This window comes from Girardinichthys multiradiatus, chromosome 20 (genome assembly GCF_021462225.1).
Source record: "Girardinichthys multiradiatus isolate DD_20200921_A chromosome 20, DD_fGirMul_XY1, whole genome shotgun sequence".
In the NCBI taxonomy this organism is placed as follows: Eukaryota; Metazoa; Chordata; class Actinopteri; order Cyprinodontiformes; family Goodeidae; genus Girardinichthys; species Girardinichthys multiradiatus.
The window spans coordinates 42,786,511-42,809,116 of NC_061812.1; the positions used below are offsets into that span (position 1 = coordinate 42,786,511).

A 22,606-nucleotide genomic window follows, 5' to 3' on the forward strand; every position below is an offset into this window, starting at 1 on the left:
GTCCTCCTCCACACCAGCCTTGAGAGATGGATGGCAGGGGAGAGTCAGGCATGCCAGTCAAACATCTCCCAGACATTTTCAGTCAGGCTAAGGAAATATAACACAGTAAGGCTCACATAGTTTTCTTGACAGTCAGACAACCTTGTGAACCTTGATGATCTACCGCTGTCAAATCATTCACCCTTTCACAGACTCCCAGGTTTTTCAACTTAAATGTTTCAGATCCTCAAATAAATTTTAATATTAGACACAATCTCACATGTGGTGTGTGAAGATGTAATTGCACCTTAAGACCTGGTTGTACTACCGTTAGCAGCACTGGAGAACCGTGAAGACATTTCATTATTAGAAAAACATCTTTGTAGCAATTTGCATGGAACCTATGGCATATCTATCAGGTCTCCTTGCTGTAGAAATCATGTGTGTGTGTTTTTTTAATCTTTGTCATCCAGTGCACCTCTGCTTATTGAATGGCCAGGTTCTATGGCACGTATTGCACCAGTTTGCCATTAAACAAAAAGACAGGAAGAATAGTCAGGACCTTGTTAAGAATGAAACTGTGCAAGTTCTATTTTACTTATGTTGACAACAGAAGTATGAAGAAGTACCAAAATTCTGCGGTCATACATTTGCATGAATATTGAGGAAAATTAAGAGACATAATTTTGGATATAAAATCAGGAACTTGTCAATCAAGCAGCAATTAAGTATGTGCAATTTGTCAGTTTGCCACTTGGATCATCAGCTCTTACTAAGTTATTCATACAGTGCCCTAATGTCCTCATTTATACACTGCTCTGATTGATGTATCTGGAATTTTTAGAGCATGTCCAGCTCCTCCTACTGTACTCCCCCCATTCTTTCCACCTATACATCAATTTTCAGCATCTCATGTCGCACTCCTGCTGGTCTATGTTAGACGATGGTCTGCCACAGAGATGTCAAGTGTTGAAACATCACTGGTTTGTCAGCTTTCACTGTGTGATCTTGTACAGGGTTGCTGTTGCAATATTTCAGGTCAGCTGGTGAAATTGTACTCTATCAATCATATAATTTGGTGTAAATACTGTGTAAATACCCTGCACCATGTTCTGGCTGTCACATGTCACCTGAAGGAAGGGTGGGAGTCAATCTTTGACAGAGAAGCTCAGACTTTTAGCATAATAACTCCTGCTCTGCATTGCAAAAGTACGCATCCCACTCATCCCAACCTTTGTATGTGTCATGTTAGCACCAAAAATGTCAATGTCTTATATAAAGATTTGTATGTAACAAAACAACACAAACTGGTGCATAACTGAGAAGTGAAAGGATAATAATACTGTAGATGGTTTACAAAACATTTAACAAATAGCATGAACCAACAGCATAATGAGGACCAAGGAACACAGCAGAACAGTGACTGAGATGTATGTTATACACTGTTTCATTGAGGTTCATTCTGATGAATCTCTGACTACTGCTTGGCAAGAGAAAACATGTTTCAAACCGAAATGGTCTTGGTGTGCTGAAACTGATGTAAAAGTGTTGTATAAACGTACGTACTTGGATAATTATATGTGTGGTGCGAGATTGTGTGTGTTTTTGTGTATGGGGAAACTGAATTGTTTTCCTTCATAACATTTGCACATCCCTGTTTCTCTCCCTCTATGTCCTATGCCCACAAATAAAAAATTTTGCACCACACCATACACACACACTTGCACACCAATGTAGAGCATACTTCAGTAATACTTCTTTTAATTAATAAAAGAAACACATTTTTACTCAGGTGTTGCACTCGGTACTGGCTTTCCTGGTACCTGCTTGCCAGCAGGTCCCATCGGGACTGAGCTGGGCTGACTGTTGGTGGGGGCTTCCTGCCATAACTCCAACTATTAATGATTCAATGGAAACACAACAGCTTTCGTGCGGAGTAGAGCGAGATTGAGCGGAGTGGAGCTGTGCGGTGCTGGAACCGTGAATGGAAAAGAGGACTGACATAGGCAGTGGGAGACATCAAGTGAGGCTTCACCATGTGGTTCACAAATTGAATCACATGGGTTATCCAGAAAGTGATGATTTTGAGAAGGCAGAGGCTGTTGCTGCTTGAAAATCCAGAAGTAAGCAAAAAATTCCAGTTTCACTTTGCACATTGAAGAAGTGTAAAAAAGTGTTCTAAACATTAATGGGTAAAAATGATTCACACAATACATGATTATAAATCAAATAGTTCTAATCTGGATTGAAGTTGGCCTGTTATGATTTGGGGGTGTTTGGTTTTTGGTTGTGGGTTTTTCCTCTTATGTTTCTCACAGTTGAGTTTTGGAACCTGCTTCTCTTTATTGTTTTAGATGTGGTGCTATATTTTAGTTTCTTCTGGTTGTTGTATTCTGTTCATATTGCTTTCTGGATTATGTTCTGTTATTGCTATGTTTCTTAGGTTTGATTATGTCCGGGTAGTATTTAGTTCCTGCCATGCTTTGTTTTTACTCTCTGTCTCTGTTAATTAGTGATGTTACCCCTAACACCGAGGCTTCAAAGCACACTTCAAACTCGACAGGGTAGTTATGGTGAAGCAACACGGCTGTAAACTTTTAACTGCTGGATGTCTTTCTGCCTTATGTCCTTGCAAATTTGTCCAATAATTCATCATAATTTGTTTATATCTTAAATGCAAAGGGAGCTCTCCCATTTCCACCTGTACAGCCAAAATTGGAGAAGTTCTCATAGCCCCACAGCATAATCTCAGCGCTTGATTCTGAATTATCTCTAATTTATGAATCATTGTTTTTGCAGCCTGTTTATATACTACGGATCCATAATCTAATATTGATCTTATCAGAGCAATATATATCATTTTTAGAACAGTTTTATCTGCCCCCCACTCTGATCCTGTTAGGCACCTCATTATATTCACAATTTTCTTACATTTTCCCTCAATATATCTTATATGGTCACCCCATAGAAGTTTTGAGTTAAATAATATTCCACAAAATCTAAAATTACTTACTTTTCCTATTTGTTCTACATACATTTTTAAATCGATTTGTTCAACCTTCTTTCTACTAAATACAACTGTTTTAGTTTTATCTACTGAGAATTTTACCCGCCAAGTATAAGCCCAATTCTCAACAGATTTAATAGCATTTTGTATTTTTTCATATACTAATGTTACATTTTTTTCCCTTCTCCATAAAGCCCCATCATCAGCAAATAATGATTGCATAACGTCTTGATCTACTCCAGAAAACATATCATTAACCATAATCGAAAATAATAAAGGACTTATAATACTGCCCTGTGGAGTTCCATTTTCTACTCTATATTTATCTGTTCTTGCTACGCCCATCTGTACCTGAATAACTCTATCTAATAAAACATTTTTAATCCAATTGTAGGCTCTTCCTGTTATTCCCCTTTTATGTAGTTTTATGAGTAATCCATCCTTCCATACCATATCATATGCTTTTTCAATATCAAAAAATACCGCTACTACCACTTCCCTATTGACATGGGCTTTTCTAATATCTGATTCCAAACATAGGGTCCATTGTACCTCTTCCTTTTCTAAACCCAATTTGATATGCTGACAGTAATCCTCTACTTTCTACATAGTATGTAATCCTTTCAGTTATCATTCTCTCCATAATCTTACCTAAACATTATGTTAGTGCAATGGGCCTATAACTTGAAGGATTTGTTGGGTCCTTTCCTGGTTTGATAATAGGAATAATAATTGCCCCCTTCCAATTTCTAGATAGCCTTCCTGACATCATTTTTGACACTGATCTGACCCACATGCAGAAAGAACACAAGTAGAAAGCATCAAACGGTGAAAAGAAGTTTATTATTTCTAAATTCTACACAGGGATGACAGGGATCTGGTTTCTCCAACTGTGCGAGAAAAAAGAACTGATAAGAAAACAGGACGGCAATGTATATATAAATATATAAATATAAATATCATGAATATAAATAAATGCTCTTACTAGAGAGTGAACGGAATCCGCCAGGGGAGACGGGGTTTAGGAGAACTGAAGTAGAGCTCAGAGCGAAACGTGCTTTCTGTGGAAAGCGAGCGGAAGGTGGAGCAGGAGTTACGTAGGAGGGTGGACAGGTCTGCAGGAGAAGTACGCTTGTCGTAATGTAGCACAGATCCAGTAAAAAGTGAAGATTGCTCAGTCCAGGAGTGTACGTAGAATTCCAGACAGGTAATCCAAAAGGCTCCAAGCGCTCGAGGAATAGTTAAGGGATCGATGGACATCAAGGTTACTGATACCTAAGGCGAAAACACAAATGTCAGAAAGGAACAGAACAAATCAAAACCCAAAAACTGGCTCGAGATGATTACCACATAGGCTCAACACTCAGGCGACGAGTAGCAGGCAGCCACGGCTTAAGTAGCGTACACTGCGATCAGAAGATGGGAAACACCTGTCCACATTCCTCCTGTAGCTCGACACCCTCTGCTGGACGAATAAGGTTAGCAGCAAGCAGAAAACAGACAGGCTCCCAGAACCCGACACTTCCTTCTTCCCATATTTTATTAAACAATCTATATAGTTTATCTTCGATTTTGTTTCCTAAGTGCTTTTACATATTTTAGCATATCTGATCTTTTCCTGGTGCTGTTAATCCTGATTTTGTTGTTGCTTTCTTCATTTCTTGTATCTTAAATGGAGCATCCATAATATTATCTATGTTTGTTTGATTATCTAAGATTGTAGCGTTCTCTTTCCTTGTCTGTTCCCTCCTATTTTTGCCTTGTGTTAAATTATCCGAACTATGAATCTTTGTAAATGTGTTTGGCATTATACTTTCTTCTCATTTGTTATAGCTGTCTCTTGTTCATATTTTAAAATTGGATAAGAGAACTGGATGTTCTCTCCTGTCTATTACCTCTCATTTCTTAATCATTCTCCATACATTATTTATAGTTGTTGTTCTTCCTATTGTTTCACAAAAATTCCTCCATTTATCCATCTTTGCGTTTTTAATAACTTTTTTGACTTGTGCCTGAGCTCTTTTATATTTAATTAAATTTTCAAAATTATGTTTTCCTTAATATTGTAAAAGCTCGATTCCTTTCTTTTACAGCTTCACTACACTCTTATATCCACTATGGTATCGCTCTCTTTTTTAGCTTACCCTTAGTCATAGGGATTGGCAATTTTGCTGCCTTCAGTATAATTTCCCAAATTTTTCCTCAACATCCTCTTCATCTAAATTTAAATTAACTTCCTCACTTTGTCTTTCACATAAATATTTAAAAATATCCCATTTAGCTTTGTCAAATACCCATCCTCCCTGCCTTTCCTCCACTTCTATCTCTTTATTAGTATGGATCCTACACAAAATTGGAAAATGATCACTACCAATTGTTATTTCCTGCACTCCCACTCACATATTCCAGCTAAATCTCTTTGTACTAGAGTTAAATCTATTGCCGAGTAGTTTCCTGTGTTAACATCTATTCTTGTCCCTCTCCCATCATTCATACACACCAAGTGATTGTCTTCCAAAAGTTGTTCTATTATGTTCGCATCTGTTCTTTGTCCATTCCATAAATTGCTATGAGCATTAAGGTCCCCATACCAAATAATTGTATTTCTTTTCTGTCCCTGAATTCCCTTCAGTTTGTCTAGGTCTAATCTTTCACATGGATTATAATAATTTATTATTAGAAATGGTTCTGCATTAATCCAAATCTCCACTGCAACAAATTCATCTTCCTTCTCTATCTTAATCAATCTGTAAGGCAAGTCCTCCATAATAAAAGTGGCACAGCCACCACCATTACCTTTGTCCCGATCACATCTTATAGTCACATAATTTACAATTCTAAAATATAATTGGGGTTTTAACCAGGTCTCTTGAATACATATCACATCTGGGGCATCAACTAACTTATTAATAAAGTGCTTTAATTCCTGACCATTAGATATTAGACTTTTTGCATTCCAGTGTAGAAGCAAGACCATATATTAGCTATCCTATCCATGCTGCCTCCTGATCAGCCTGAGCACTGAGATCATCCCTCACTTCCTCCCAGGTTAGTCCATGAATACCAAGATGATTTGCAGCCACTTTCACTATTATTTGAATTATCTCTGTTTTCGACTTTATTTCCATTGTTGTATTTATGACTGCAATAAATAATTTTAACTCCATATATACTTTATTTTCATTTACTTCGTTTACTTCGTTTACCTTTACCTCCATCCTATTTTTCACCTAAATTTCTTTCCTTTGTTTTACCACTTTGCCTGCCTCTGCGTATGATATTGTGTTTCGTACTCTAGTCTGTTGAACCTGCACCTCCCTCTTTATTACCTCACAGCTCCCATATGACGCATTGTGGTTCCCACCACAACTGCAGCACTTAGGTTGTCTGCTTTTATTGCACTGTTCATACTCATGATCTTCTCCACATCGTGCACACCGTCTTTTTCCCTTACATGTCTGAGCTGTGTGGCCAAATCTTTGGCAGTTAAAGCACCTCAACGGTCTTGGGACATATTCTCTTACATTACAGGTCATGTATCCCAAATATACCTTTTCTGGAGGTTTTTCCTCATCAAATTCCAACAAAATGCTTTCACTATTTCTTTTTTCCCCATTTTCAAAAGTCTGAAGTCTTCTTACCTCCTTAATTCTCCCTCCTCTGATTTGATTTGATTTCTTCAACTGAGACATCAGCCGGTATTCCCCAAATCACTCCTTTTTGCCATTTTCCTCCTTCTTTTATGTGGCTCACACTTGTCAGTTTACACCTTCCTATTTCTTTCATCCTACATGCTCTGTCTCTTTGTTCTTCTGTGTTATAAATAATCAAATTTCCATCTCTTAGAACTTTTGCAGTCACTATTTCCCCAACTTGATTCTTCAGAATAGTAGATAGTTTAACTGGATTAATTGACTGCAGTCCTTTTTCATCACTAAATCTGACAATTTCTTTAAACTCCTTTATCTCCCCCTCCATTTCTTCTTCAGATTCAGCCCAGTTTATTATCCCCCTTCTCTTCTTTCCTGTACCTGCCTCCGCTTAAGAGTTTACTCTTTCTGGACTCATCCTTTCACTATCAGAATTTTCACTACTCCCGTCACTCTCATTACCTGTACTAATGTCCCACTCTGGCCCATTCACAGCACTGCCGTGCCTACTCTCCATTTTTCTCGTCAAAAGTTCTTTAATCAATCCACAGGATTTCCCGATGGTATCTTGTGTGACCCCTCGAAGCCGACTTCCAGATGAACGACGTGGCTTTACTACTCTTTCTTCATCTACATTATCTTCTCTTACATTTCTCAATTTTATGTTTCTTAACCATTAATAAACGTCCTTATCTTTTTACTTGACAGATTCACGTTCAATTGTTTGATTCAACAAAACAGCTTCTGTTCATATTTCTTCCGAAAACCGCCTCCGCCCTGACGCCTCCCTCTGGGTTTCCACTCCATAAGTAGCCCAGCTGATTGCTCTCAGATGAGCAATACCTGAGCAGCAGCACCTGCCTGTCACACCCTGCATAGAGAGAACACAGCACACAAACACAGCCTGCATGCAGCCTGTACACAGCCTGCACACAAACCACCGTGGATATGACAGTTCTTCGTTTCCCCAACCCTCAATTTAACGATGAAGCAGCAGCCAGCAGCTGCTGGAGGAGATAACTTCGTCTCCACCTCCTTACCTTGGCAAATAAAAAAAAAAAACCTTCAGTGACACAATAAAGCTTCAACTCAATAACACTGATTTTCTAACTGCTGAGCTCTCTCTGCCGTTTGTTTCTCCCTCCTGATTTGTGTGCAGAGCAGGCACAGGCAGGAAAGAATGAAGATGCTGTTGCCTGTTTGAAATGCAAGCTGAAGCAACAGCCAGCTTTTGTGATTGAAAGGACCTACGTTTAGTAAATCAAATAAAATTATTTTCATGTCATTGTGTAAGTAATAGCACAAATCAGAGAAGTGGTTCTGTTGGATCTTCAAAGGATTTATGTGAATAATTATTGACAAGTAAAAAAATAGATAAAAACATCTTATATAACTGCAGAAGTGTATAAAGCTCTATACAGCAGTTCAGCATTTTAACAGCTTGAAGCAGAAAGCTGTGCTGCAGTCTGGTGGCTCTGCTTTTCTAAACGTTTATGAGGAGGGTGTGAGGACTCCCTAAATGAACATCATAGAGATGTTCATGCAGTAGGTCTAGAACAGATCCTGGACAGATGGTTGGGGCGCTTCTCAGTTCCCCGTCACTATCCTCTGCAGGGCCTTTTGTTTGGCTATTTTGCAGGCAACTGCAATGCCAGGCTGAGGTGCGCTACATCAACACACTCTTGACCTCAGCTCTGTCAATGTTTTTTAGTTCCTTTAAAAGATTCAGTCATTGGTGTTCTTCGAGCAGAGATCTGCACTCTGAGGAGTTCAACGCCATCTGCTGTTTCTCTATTGTACAGTTGTGGATGCTGAAGGATGTGCAGTCTGGTCATGGCCTAAGGAAGTTAAAGATCATCCTTAACTTGTCACAGGAGACATGCATTTTACAATTTTTTTTTGTCACACAGGTTTCAAATCCTTAAACAAAATGTTATACCAGACAAAGATGACCTGGTTAATACAAAATCAATTTTCATATGATTTAATTTATTGAATGGTAAATGGCCTGAACTTGTATAGTGCTTTATCAAGTCCACAGAGACCCCAAAGCGCTTTACACTACAATCACTCATTCACCCATTCATCCACACATTCACACACTGACAGTGGTAAGTCCCACAGCTACCCTGGGGCACAGTGACAGAAGTGAGGCTGCCATACACAGGCGCTCAGGGGTGAAAGTAGTTTTAAATTTTTGTCCGTCAGTGATGTCAGAGAGTGTTCACATTGGTTTTGTTATTATATCTCCCCTGACAAAGCCAACAGGGTTTTTGGATCTCTGGCTGAAACCCCTGGATTGAGTTCGCCATTTTCCAACTCAGCTAATCTTGCTGTGGCTCCTTTGTTCTTTGGTAGATTCAGTGTTTTGCACCTGTGTTGTTTTATTCTTCATGCCAGTTTTGTTCCTGCCTCATCATGAACTGAATTTAGGATCTGTGTATTTGGGCTATCTGCCTAAGAACCTTCGTTTTTCTTCAGAGCTTGAGTCTGTTTCTAGGGTTCTCTTTATAAAAAATACTCCATGATTCTTCAGCTGTTACACGATTGTCAAGGTGTGATGGTGTCCAAGATCTGTTTAAACCATATAAAAGGAAGGAATAAAGCAACTTGAAGAAAGGTAATTCTTTTTGCCACAAACCGTGTTTTTAAAACCTGAGCCTAAATGAGTTAAAAACACCATTATGCTTATCACCATGCCTAGAGTTTAATGCCAGAAATGTTTTAAATTGGTTTTCTTTCATGTTGTCATTCCCAATGCTAAAGCTCCACAACATCATTATATTTTTCTTTTAGTTTTCTTGAAGAAGTACTATTTTGAGATGGGGGTTATCAGCAGTCAGTGTTTTCTGAATGAGCTCTAAGCAGACAATCCAAAAGCCTGTACTTAAGTAGAATTTGTATTTTACTGAGTTAACTTCACGTTCAGTTCAGTAACATAAAGCTGCTCCAGCGTGAGGTAAAATTCTGTAAAAAAAGAGTTTATCTCCTAACTATACATATTATATCATCAACCAAAATTTGTGAGTCAGACAAAGATAACCTGAGTAATTACAAAACAATGGTTTCAAATTATGATTTTTCTTTCTGATGGAAAGAACTATCAAAATTAAATAATTAAAATGATGGTCTTATGTGAAGATATAACTACCTGTCTTATTTTAATCATAAATTAACCACATTTTATTTGTGATAAGTTTCATCAACCACCAACAGGTTTGATAACTGTCTGATCTACAGATTCAAGAAATCACTTAAATTGAATCTGTCTGACAGCATGAAGTAGACCAGAGGATCTCAGAAAGCGTCATATTGTGCCTGATCTAAGGAGCTTCGAGAACAGAAGAGAAACCAAGTCTGGAAAGGGTTTTTAACGATCTCCAATGCTTTGGGACTCCAGTGAACCAGAGTGACGTGAAACAGTATTGAACATTCAGAGAAGAGGCTACCAATGAGGCTACCAATATTTCCCCAAAAGTGCATCAGCAACAGGTTTAATTCAAAACAACAAAATGGCATCCATGTGTTGGTTCCAAGATGAAAAGACAGGAAGGTCACTGACCACAGCCTTCTGCCTCTATTTCCTATGGAAATAATTGTTGGTTTCGAAATAACTGCTCAATGCAAAAGTGATGATGGTAAATGATCTGCACTTGTAAAGCACTTTATCAAGTCCAAATGATGCCAAAGTGGCTTACACTACAATCAGTCATCCACTCATTCATACACTGACATTAGTGAGCTACATTGTAGCTGCCCTGAGGCAGACTGACAGAAGTGAAGCTGCCATACATTGGTGCCACCGGGGCCTCTCACCACCATCAGCAGGCAAGGTGGGTGAAGTGTCTTGCCCAAGGACACAACGACTTAGACATACGGAGCAGGGGTTCGAACTGGCAACCCACCTGTTACAGGATGAACCCTACCACTACCACCATCGTTGCCCCAATGATGGGTTAAAGGCTTATTAAACAGCATTCAGTTAAACTGCTCTGATCTTTTTTGAGGAGTTGTTTTAAGGTAGTTAGATTTTATTTTTTGTCGAATGAAGGCACTATGAGAGTTATCCGCTGCAGATAACACATTAACTAATAGGCCTTTAACAGAACCCCATTTCAAAAATTAAAAACTAACCTTTTTTTTATAAAAACCTCTGCTGATGGACACTTAGGATGGGATGGGACTGTTAAAAAATTCCAAACAAAATACATTTCCAGATATATTGCTCAGAATACTAATAATGCTTCTAGACCTTTTGCATAAAAAACAAATGAGATGCGGCTCATCATCCACAGCAATTCCAGTACACTTGCAACATGTAAGAACAACATCAGAGGATCATTAGGGGATGCAAGAAATAATTTTAAAAAGTAACAAGCACTGTCCAGGCTATGATGTATAAATGAAGGTGCTCACAATGTAAGCATCATTATCATCTCTCAAACTGTTAAACCAAAAGTGCATTGAGATGCTTTAATACAACAGTGTTTCCTATCACACATGCCTGTGATACTGTATATATCAGACATTAGATGATTGGACATGTTTTGGATTTGATTATTTCTGCTAAAAGAACCTATTAAGGTAAAAAAAAAAAAAAAAAGAGAAAGCAGCTTTCTTTCTTTTAAAAGAACTTTATACAAGCAGCCAAGAGATTCTCAAGGAAACAGCAAAGTAAAAAAAAAATAAAAAGAGGTTTATTTCAGTGCAGGTCCTCAGCTTCATTAAAATGGAGCAGCGCTTTCAGTTCATGACAACTGCTGAACCCAAAAATAGGCTTCTGCCTGTGATATTGAGGAATGTTTCCATTCATCTGATGAGCCATTAGGCCTTGATGAGGTCTGTGCTGGCTCTGAGACTTTTCTTTTCACATGCATAAAGTGAGAGAAATCAGAATGCTACAGCATGGCTGACATATCCTTGGTTTGGTTATATTGTTTATTGGGAAAAAGATTCAGTTTTCCATACAACTGTCATGATGTAGGGTTGTTTGGTGTTTGGTTTCGGGTTTCTTCTTATGTTTTTCACATTTAAGGTTTTGACTCATGCTTTTTGTTTTGTCATCTTGTTCATGTTTTGTCAAGTTTGGTTTTCGGATCTGGTTATGTTTTTGCTTCATGTTTTTCTAGTTTGTGTTCAAGAGTCTGTTTTGCTCCAGTCACGTTTTGTTCTGTTAATTAAGTTTATTCAGTTCACCTGCTTCAAGTTAATCTGTCTCCTTGCTCCACCTGGTTTTCACACCATATATTCACACCTGTTCTGTTTAGTCTTGGCGGAAACATCTTTCACTCTCATGCTCATGTCTAGCTCTCATGTCTAGTTCTCTAACCAAGTCTTGTCTTTTTGATCATGCCATGCCTGTCTTGCCTGCCCGTTTGTTTTGTTCCTGCCTCCTGCTGAGTGTGAGTTTTTGTTATTAAACCTTTTTTTTTTTTCACTTACCATCACGCTGCCTGCTCGTCTGCATTCTGGGATCCAATTCCAAGTAAACCGTGACAGAACCGCTACAACAACAAGGTATGAAACATCCGAAATATATATATAAAAAATAAATAAATAAAAGTGTTGAAAGATCAACTACAACAGGCTTCAATTGGAGGCAACCAGGCTTTGATCTGATTTTTACTTGAAAACATTTTGACATCTTTGCCAGAGTCTTTGTCAAAACAGATGGAATTCTGGTGGCCACCGATTAAAGCCTGTTGTAGTTGCCATGACCCAGATGACTATGAATCTGCACAGATATTTTGCAAGATCAGTCCAAGCACAGTTGGTTTATGGCCCAAATCCTTTTCTTTGTCATGTTAAAGCTGACTGTCTGTGATGCTTGCAAAGGTATCCATACCCCTGGAAGGTTTTTACATTTTGTCATGTTACAACCAAAAGTTTTAATGAATTTAATTTCATTATTTTATTTTATTATTTCCATAGATCCTTAGTTGGGTTTTGGTCTGGATTTTGACTCTGCTATTCTAAGAAATTATTATGCTTTGATCCAGACCAATCCACTCTGGATGTTATAACAGGGTAAAACTAAAACCTGTGTCCCAGTCTCATCTCTTTTCCAACCTCTAACTGTCATTTTCGATATAGCACTGACCCACATACAGAGAACACTCAGAGGAAACAAGCTGAAAGTGTAATGGTGTTTATTTACAGTACGTGAATACAGGGATATGCCAACTGAAAGAGAGGGGAAGAGAACTGGTGAAACAGGGAACGGTGTTAACGAAAATGACACCTGTACACAAGAAAGTGTCTTACTAAGTAAATGCCGTCAAGTCGCCAGGGGTAGAGGGAGTCAGAACCTGGGGAGAGAATTTAAGTACACCCTTTCATCAAACTTTTTGACAGGTGGGTGGGACTTCCGGTGAGGGCGGGATTTCCGGTTGGCGCCATATGGGCGCCATGTGGTTGCCATGTGGGCAGGAGGTCACGTGGTCAAGCAGTTGGTGTGTCCAAGTAACAGTGGATGCTGATTGGTTGTCGTCATTAGGGGCAATACCTTAAATGAGTCAAGTAAAACACAGGGGTGTGTTTGTTATAAATAGAACGAGACAAATATGGTATTATCGGAAACTGTTTGGCATCAGCACCAATTAAAAATAGAGGGGGTGTGTTTGTAAGCATCGTTAAACCTTGAATAACCCAATGAAAACAATAGGGCGTGCCTTAGTGTTTACTTTAAATACAGAGATAAAACTCTGCACTTTACATGCAGCATTCGTTGGAAAAAAAGAACACCCGTTCAATAATGGCTAGAGTTAAGAGAGTTTATCGTCAAGCGGAGGAGAAACGCAACGCGTGCCAAGATGATGATGATGAACAAGCAACTGCATCATATACTTCCTCAACGGAGATACCTATCGGAATTCCCGTCGTGACATACTCTACCGATGATGAGGATCCAACATCAACTTCAACAACCATGGTTGAAAATCAGACCTCGGTTCGGCCAAGAGGTATGTCAGTTCTGTGCGAAACCCCAGTGACCGTCTACCAGTATTCATCCCGTGAATTGAATGCTCCTAAGAAATCAACATACTACATCTGCAGGGTACAAAGACCCCCATTCAACACTCTGCAGGAAGAATGGTCTTTGGAGCCATATGGCCTGGTTGGCAGCTGGGGTTATATTTTCATGTATGAAATAGGAGAGCTTTGCCTGTATCAATTGGATCAAGATGAGGTATTTAATGGATCACTGGCTCTGTGTACACTCACCCACAGCGACTGGGCTGTGTTAAAGCTTGCAATCCCGCACCTTAATGATAGCCCTGAAACAGTCTCAAGGCATGAGAGGGAGGAAGAAGAAGAAGAAGAAAATGAACTGTCTCCTCGACCTGTAAAACGGGCGAGAATGTTTCATATACCATCCGATGTTGAAATAGCTGAGAGAGAACCTCTCTTTAGCGCAGTGTGGGGGTCAAAAACCACAGCAAATGGCCGCTGGTCTTTTCGGGCAAGCAGACGCAGGAACAACCGGACGAGTCCCTCAGATCTGTTTGTGTTGGAGGCTTTCAATCAAGACTGCGGCGTATTCAAGACAATGCTGGCTCTGCCGTTTGAAGCTTGGGCAGAGAAGATGAGTGAAATTGGACATCGTCTTTCCGACCTTTTCCAAAAGTCACGAAGTTGGATCGATGTCATGTCAGTGAAAAAAACGCTGACGTTTCCTGTTTTACGTTTAGAACGAACCCTCTTCTGAGGACACGCCCCTTCCTATGATATATATATGGGGAGATAACTGCAAGCTCACAGACACTGAGAATCGTATCATGAGAATGAGTGGACCGACACCATACAGGGATCTCTACAACCACCGAGCACAGATCCACTTCTCTCCTGAGCACGATGAAAGCTTCAACATTGGACCATATCATCCGCCTTCCCCTGACCTCTTCTCACCATCCACCTCAACATCCTCATTCTCAGAGAACCACTTCAGTCCTGCATCACCTACAGGATACAACATGAAATATCTACCGCTTTCTCCAGACCTCTGCTCACCATCACCGCTATTCATGACTGAGTCTGTAGACGCGAATGTCCTGCCTGAAGACATGAAGGTGGTCGTGGAGGAGGAGGTAGCCACCGGCTACTCACCCTCTACCGAAGCCCCTACACAAACCCTGGGACCGATGGAGGACCCTCAGCCTTCAGCAGAGGATGAGAGTAACCAGGAGGACGAAATTGACGGTTGGTTCTCAACCACCCTCATCAATACGGTGAAAACAGCGATACTTCATTTATTCAACATAACCTCTTTGAACTATCTCAGAGAAACCTGCTATGGATGTATAACGAACCACCCAAGCCAGCGTCAACACCATTGCCTGGAGGTACTGGGGGAGGATTATTACCAAGTCAACTTTCAACGCATCGTACGACGACTCGTAACCCCCAAACTCATTCCTGCTATTCAGAATCTTCTGGTACTTCGAAGCATACAAGCGGATGACTTCAGAGTGAAGACGATTGCCAAGACAGTTTTATATGAACTGAAATCGGTACAAGGCATCCACAGTGCAATAGCGCACGTTTATGATCGCATGGTCGATGAGAAACATCTCAAACAACTTAACTCTGTTTCAGAGTGCTATGGACTGACAAACTGATCTCACATGTTTGATGACTTGTTGTATCATTTTTTTTTTTTTTTTAGTATTCCAGTACTTTAGTTAATCTGCATTATATGATTTTTCTTCTTTTTTCTTTTTACTATTAAATACAATTAAAGTAGGAACATAGTAACCTTTCCCAAAAGTGTTGTTTAAAAGCTAGTAGTGTTTGAATTCATCTGCCTTTTATCTGATTTTGTTTTCTGGTTGTTTTTTGTTTATATTAAATACAAAAATAAAATAAAAAAAATAAGGATAAATCTACCCTCCTGTGTGTTTTTTCTCATTATTTAACAAGTAATCGGCAGAGATGGCAGGAAGACGGCTGATGAAGAAAGTATATTATAGCCCTTCAAATCCGGGAAGTTTTGGGGGTGTAGATAGGCTGAGGAGGGTTATGCAAGATGAAACGGGAAAGAAGGTTGCGGTTGAAAAAGTTAAAGATTTTTTATCAGGAGAAGATACCTATACTCTACATAAACCTGCAAGAATAAAGTTCCCGAGAAACAGAGTTTTTGTCACCAGACCATTGAGGCAGTTCCAGGCTGATCTCTGTGACATGCAAGCTCTGGCCATGGAAAATTATGGTTATAATTATTTATTAACAGTCATTGACATCTTTTCAAAAAGGGCGTATGTACGAGTTTTGAAGAGGAAAACAGCCGCTGAGGTGGTAAAGGCATTTGAATCAGTTTTTACAGAAAGTCAGATCCCCAAAAAACTTCAGACTGATGCCGGTAAAGAATTTTTTTACAAGAAATTTAAGGTTTTATTGGAGAAACACGGTATTGAACATTTTGCCACAGCGAGTGAAGCAAAAGCTTCAGTGGTCGAGAGATTTAACCGCACATTAAAAACAAGGATGTGGAGATATTTTACAGCTAACAATACCCGGCGGTACGTCGATGTACTGCAAAACCTAGCTAGAAGCTACAACCATTCCTATCACTCCAGCATTAAAATGAGCCCTATGGAAGTGACCCCAGAAAATGCCTTTCAAGTGTTTCAGAATCTGTATGATGTCAAGTCCAACGGATATTGCAAGGACTCAGTGACAACGTTTAAACAAGGGGATCTTGTCAGAATATCCAAGGTCCATGGAGTGTTTGACAAAAAATACGAACAGAGTTTTACGGATGAAGTGTTTACAGTGTATGACCGGATACCCCGTTCTCCTCCTGTATACAAACTCAAAGATTTGGATGGAGAACCTATCGAGGGTTCCTTTTACGCTGAAGAACTTCAAAAAGTAAAAATATTTAACGACAAGATGTATCAAGTGGAAAAAATATTAAAACGACGTACGGTCAAGGGAGTCAAACAGGTTTTTGTAAGCTGGAAAAACTGGCCTGAGAAATTCAACAGTTGGATCAAGTTTGATGAACTTCGAAACATATAAAAAAGGTTTGCACTAAACCTCACAGTTGACACAGCATCATGAACCGTCAGGTAGAGGATGATGGCTTTTACGTTACTCTTCCATCTAATGCTAGCATGGAAGTGTTTAAAAATAATACCAGTTCAAGTTTCCGTGTAAATTTAGCTCAACATATTGATTTAGAAGGCCAATGGATGGTTGCATTAGCCGAGATTTCATATCCTCATACATGGCATAATTTACCGGATTATGATGCCTACTTTGAATGGAGGAAGGTTGGTGATGTGGAGATCAATACGCAAAGGATCAGAAGTGGCTACTATAACAGCGTTATTCAACTCGAGACAGAGATGGAAATGTTTTTCAAAAAATTGAAATCGGGTTTACGCATTAAATTCAGCAAAGTTCAAAAGAGATTTGCATTTCAAGCAAACAGTCCGTATGAAATACGCTTCTTCAGCACTCTAGCTTATATGATGGGCGTGAAACCAGGGGAATGGATTCATGTTTCTGAACCAAAACTGGCTCCTTTTCCGGCGGATATAAAGGCTGGTTTCTATCACCTATACTGTTACAGCGACGTGGTCAGCCCTCAAATAGTAGGCGACACTTTTGCACCTTTACTGCGGACCGTCAAAGTACAAGGCACATTCGGTGATATGATTACTCAGACGTTTAACCCCGCCCACTACCTTCCAGTCTCCAGAAGACATATTGAAAATATCAATATAGAAATTAAATCGGACCAAAACGTTCCTGTAAATTTCGTCTATGGAAAGACCGTCATAAGACTACACTTCAGACCGGTGATATCACAACGTAGCCTGAGATAAATTTTATTTGTATAAACTATTCCAGAGATATGTATATAACCTCTAAGATTGATTGGTTATCATTCATATTACGCTGGTCATTCAACACTGCATCAAGCAGGCAAGAGAGAACATGGCACAGCTAAGTCTGAGACGTGATCCAAATCGCTTTGTAAATTACTATGTAAGTCAATCAGGCGGTAATCTGCCAGGGTTTTATGGGGCCCCGGTCATGTACGGACGCGGAATTGGATCATTATTTTCAAAATTATTCCGCTTCGTATCCCCTCTGGTTAAAAAAGGATTTGCAATTGCAAAACCCCATCTTAAAACGGCTGCATCAAATATCGCTTCGGATGTCATCGGTAGAGCCGTGAGTAAAATGAGTGGTTCTACACGCACCGACGGTCAAGAAGGTTCAGGAATTATGGTTTTATCCAAAAGACCCAGAACAAGACCCCCTGGTGATCGTTTAAGGACAGTTAAAAAACACCAACAAACGCGAAAAAGGAGATCAGTTGGAGCTGACAAACGAAGAGGAAGGAAGTCATCCGCAAGTTTTGATATATTTAAATAATGGCTCTTTTACATAACAAATCATCAGAGTGCACGCTGGCAGAGTTGGACTTATTTTCTGCCCCGATGACACAGCTATCGATCGAAGATAAAATTTACACCGAGATCCAGCCTTTATCAGCAATCACAGATGGAGGGCCGATCGAGTTTTTCATTCCGGGAGACGGAGAAAAGTATCTGGATCTCAACGATACGCTGTTGCATCTCAGAGTGAAAATTACTAACGAGAATGGAACAAACCTGCCAGATGATGCACCTGTAGGGCTCATCAACTACCCGTTAAACACCATCTTCAGTCAGTGTGACGTCACTCTCGGAGATCGAATGATTTCACAATCCAGCGCTACACATCCATATAGAGCCATGATTGAGACATTGTTAAACTTTTCTGAGGATTCTTTAAAAACCCAGTTTAGCTCTGGTCTTTTTTATAAAGACACTGCAGGTGCTCTGAACTCTATTGTTACAACTAACGGCCCTAACCAAGGTCTTAACAGCAGAGCAGGCTTTACGGCAAATTCCAGGGAGGTACATCTCCTAGGCCCCCTGCATGCAGACATATTTTTCTGCGAGAGACTTCTTTTAAACTCTGTTGACCTTAAAATTAAACTTACAAGAGCCAACGATGTCTTTTGTCTCATGGCCGCAAGAGACTCCACTTACAAACTCAGGATATTAGGAGCATCTCTTTTTATCAAAAAAGTTACTGTCTCTCCAGCTGTATGACTGGGTCACACTACAGCTTTAATGAAAGCAAATGCTCTGTATCCACTTTCACGTGTGAATGTAAAAACATATTCCATCCCTGAAAATTCAAGGGTATGCAACCAAGAGAATCTTTTCTTAGGCGTCTTTCCCAAGTATGTGGTGATTGCGTTACTGGATCATGACGCTTTTACAGGAACACGCAATCTCAATCCGTTTGACTTTAATCATTTTGATATGGAATATTTAGCTTTGTGTAAGGATGGCAGACAAATTCCTGCTAAAGCCTTCCAGCCAAATTTTAACCAAGGTCATTCAGTGAGAGAGTATTACAACTTGTTTACAGCTACAGGACGACATCTAAAAGATCTTCCACTGAGTATAACACGTCAGGAATTTAATCAAGGATACTCTCTATTCACATTTAATCTTAACCCGGGCGAGGACACAGATGCTCTATCTCCAGTTTCCAGTGGGAATTTAAGATTGGAAATGCGCTTCAGAAACCCGTTGCGTCATACCACCACGCTGATCATCTACGCTTGTTATGATTCTATTTTAGAGATTGATTCAAAGAGGCGTGTGCTGGTGGATTATTATTAATCTAATCAGGCATGAATAATCATGAAATTGAGAGCCTGATGCGTCATCTGCTGGGAGATTTGTTTTGCGGTGTGTGGCCGTGCGACCAGCTGCCGCTGCTAGCTGACAAATTCCCAGGGCCGGGCTACTTTATTGTGAACACGCATCCTTCACACATGCCGGGGGAACACTGGCTAGCTCTGACATTGGATGAGAATGGTCAATCCAGCTTTTTTGACTCTTATGGATTCTCTCCGGATTTCGAGTTCTACCCGTCAAGCATCGTAACATTTTTAGAAGACAGATCCTCAAAAATATTGTATCATAATAATCAGCTTTAAAACACTCTGTCCACTGTGTGCGGTCACCATTGCATTTTTTATCTATGTCATAGAGCGTGCGGATTATCAATGCAGCAAGTGTTGTCGAAATACACCGGAGATGTGATTAAGAATGATTTAATGGTATCTAACTTTGTGAAAAAATATCAGAAATGTGTCATTAATCAAAGTTGTACATTTTATACTCACGGAACATGCTCTTTGGAGATGTTTCTGGATTGTTATGGAATTTAAAATGTCTTATTTTTTTTTTCATTGTTTGTTTTTTTTTTTCTTCTTATGATTTAATATTTGTGTAATGATATCATATGTTAGTGTGTGAAGTAGAGAACGAAGTTAGACTTGAAAAATATAATCAATAAATATTTTATTGAATAAAAGAAATAGACTACATGTTTCATTTTTCTTATAACGGTTTATGGTGAAAATGTAATCCATCGGGGTGGTAGTGTCGTCTTACGAAGAGACCTTTTTGATCTCCCATCAGCATTTTTTGGATCTTCCAGCTCAGATCTCGACCAGTAGGGAGAATGAGTTATCTGCCTTCTTCTTCTTTTTCTTCTCTGCTTAACGCTGGGGGGTGTACCCCCATTTTCAATCGATGTACCCTCTGTTTTGAAACGTCTATATTCTTCACGAGCATAAGGGTTAATGACTGAAGATATAGGTATGTTTACTTCTGACATGGAGTGTAGAAAATCAGACCATCCTCGGGTTTGTGATGCTCCAGATTTTTTAAACGGAAGCATGAGATTTTTCAACAAATCAATCATATGGGACCCCTTTATAACATTTCCGTTAAATACAAATTCACCTCGCGAAGTCCAACTCTCACTTCTTTCAGATAATTTCTTCAAAATGTACTCGGCATTTTTACGATTGTGTTTAGGAAGGCTTTTCAGTACTTCCGTAAGAACCTGATCCTTAGGGGCCTCGTCCTGCCCTGGGCCTTGTTTTTCTTGGGACCGCTCATGTTCAGGAACCTCTGTGTCACGCTGCAGCGTTAAACTGACCCGCTGGTTTTTTTCTTTGACACCTTGCTTAAGTAAAGTCAGATACCTCTGGAGAAGAGCATCGTATCTCTTGATTTTTTCATAAGAAGTCAAACCCGGCTCGTTTAATATCGCTCTCATTTCAGCATCCAAATTCTCCTCCGCCGTCTGTCTGATGGACGTGTCTGACTGGGTCAGACACTTGAATTGATGAGGTGAAATGAGAAACATCTTCTGCGATGTTCTGAGAGACATTATCTCCTGATGATTCCACCCACTAGATCACCGATCAAGGGTGCAAGAGCCATTAAGATGGGGAGAATAAAACCACCTCGTTGCTTTTTGAGAGCCAACTGTTTAGTTTTTATCCCGGTTCTTTTATCACCCAACAATCTGATGATATTTCTTTGTTTCTTCAATTGTCGGTGTTGAGAGGGTGATAGTTTAATGTTACCTTTTAGGATATTCAGTGCAATCTCGCACAGAGCCTGAATAAAGTCGGGAGAGCAGTGTGCGAGAATATCTTTACGTTTCTGTGGACAGGCCTGGTACAAAGCTCTGAATAATGGTAAATTCCTTTTTATACGCACTGACATGATTACTTACTTTGTTCTGGGTACGTACACAGCAGGCCACTGCTGAGGAAGTATCCCCATTCTCAGTCTGAAATGTTCTGGGCAGGTAGGCGTAAAATCGATGATTAAATATCCATGAGCTTCTCTCGTTGCGTCTTCAAAACTCTCCAAGAAGAGACCCTTTTGAGATGGAAACATTTGGCGGGCCAGTATATTCAGCTGGAGTTTATCTCTCGGGTTCTTAAACAACACCATATAATTACAGTTCAAACTAATAGTGCGACTGAACTTTCCCTGATGAAAAACATTCTGAGTCAACATCATAACACTCATATTACGATGGTGACGAAACTGGGTAAAGACCTTCATCACGTTTTCATCATCTGAGGCTTGAGCAATAACATCGTCTAGAATAATCAGATGATTCTGATCAGGAGGAAACAGGTTTTCATCTTCAAAAGAATGAGGCAATCCTTCCACAAAGGTAATATTTTTATTCATCTTCTGCAATTCAGCATACATGGGTTGAAAAGATGTGTAAATCCATACAATATTTTCTGGAACAATATCCATGACATGATTACAGTTTTGTAAAATACTTTTTACAAAGAAAGTTTTCCCGCAGCCGCTGGGTCCAACTATCATACATGAGAAAGGTGCTCTAAATCTAGGATCAAAATCAATCTCCTGTAAATCCATGTGACTTTTTATTTTATTTCTTCTTCAACTCTAATAACCGAAAGGCAGAGTTGTCCCGTCAGAAAAAAGACGTCTCTTATCATACACCAGTCGAAACTGTTTAAGAAATGTCGCGTTTGTCAAACGGAATCTCTTTTTATCCCTCCTGATCGTGTGTTGAGGGATTTCAATGACACCCTCACTTGACCCCTGTAAGTAGCCCTCGACCAGCCCTTTGATGCTGTCAAAATTGACCCTCTCGCTGCATTCATGCGTCTGAGTGATGCCTTTAGCACGTATCACTACTTTTTTACGGTTTTTAGTTTGGTATGCATAACTCTTGGGTCCTGTCGATGCAAACTCCGAAATGCTGTCACCATCTAACTCGTCAGTAAGATCACCCAGATAATTCCCCAATTCCAGAGGAGTTTCACCACTTTTTGTCACATAAATCAAACTGTCCGTGTCAATATAAATCAATCTGTCCTGTAACTTCTCCATGCTGCTGAGAAGTTTTAAACGTGCATAAGCGGTGGTGAATGCTGCTATAAACACATTATTTGTCTTACTTGGTGGATATATGACACGTTTGCTGTAGTTCCACTGCACTACACACATTTCAGGGGTGGGGTGTCCGAGGGGAAAAACGCAGTTGGCGTTTACATAAGGGTACAGAGATGTGTAATCCACATAGTGTACAGTTTCATCCG

General features: G+C 39.7%; 1 long non-coding RNA gene across 1 annotated transcript; it reads right to left on the reverse strand.

The window, feature by feature from the left end:
* Positions 1-3,818: 3,818 nt before the first annotated feature.
* Positions 3,819-4,453, reverse strand: LOC124856346. Its single transcript, XR_007035306.1, has 3 exons — positions 4,334-4,453; positions 3,972-4,261; positions 3,819-3,876 (listed from the first exon to the last, which is right to left on the reverse strand). It is a non-coding gene; the product is annotated as an uncharacterized LOC124856346 (long non-coding RNA).
* Between the last annotated feature and the right edge of the window lie 18,153 nt (positions 4,454-22,606).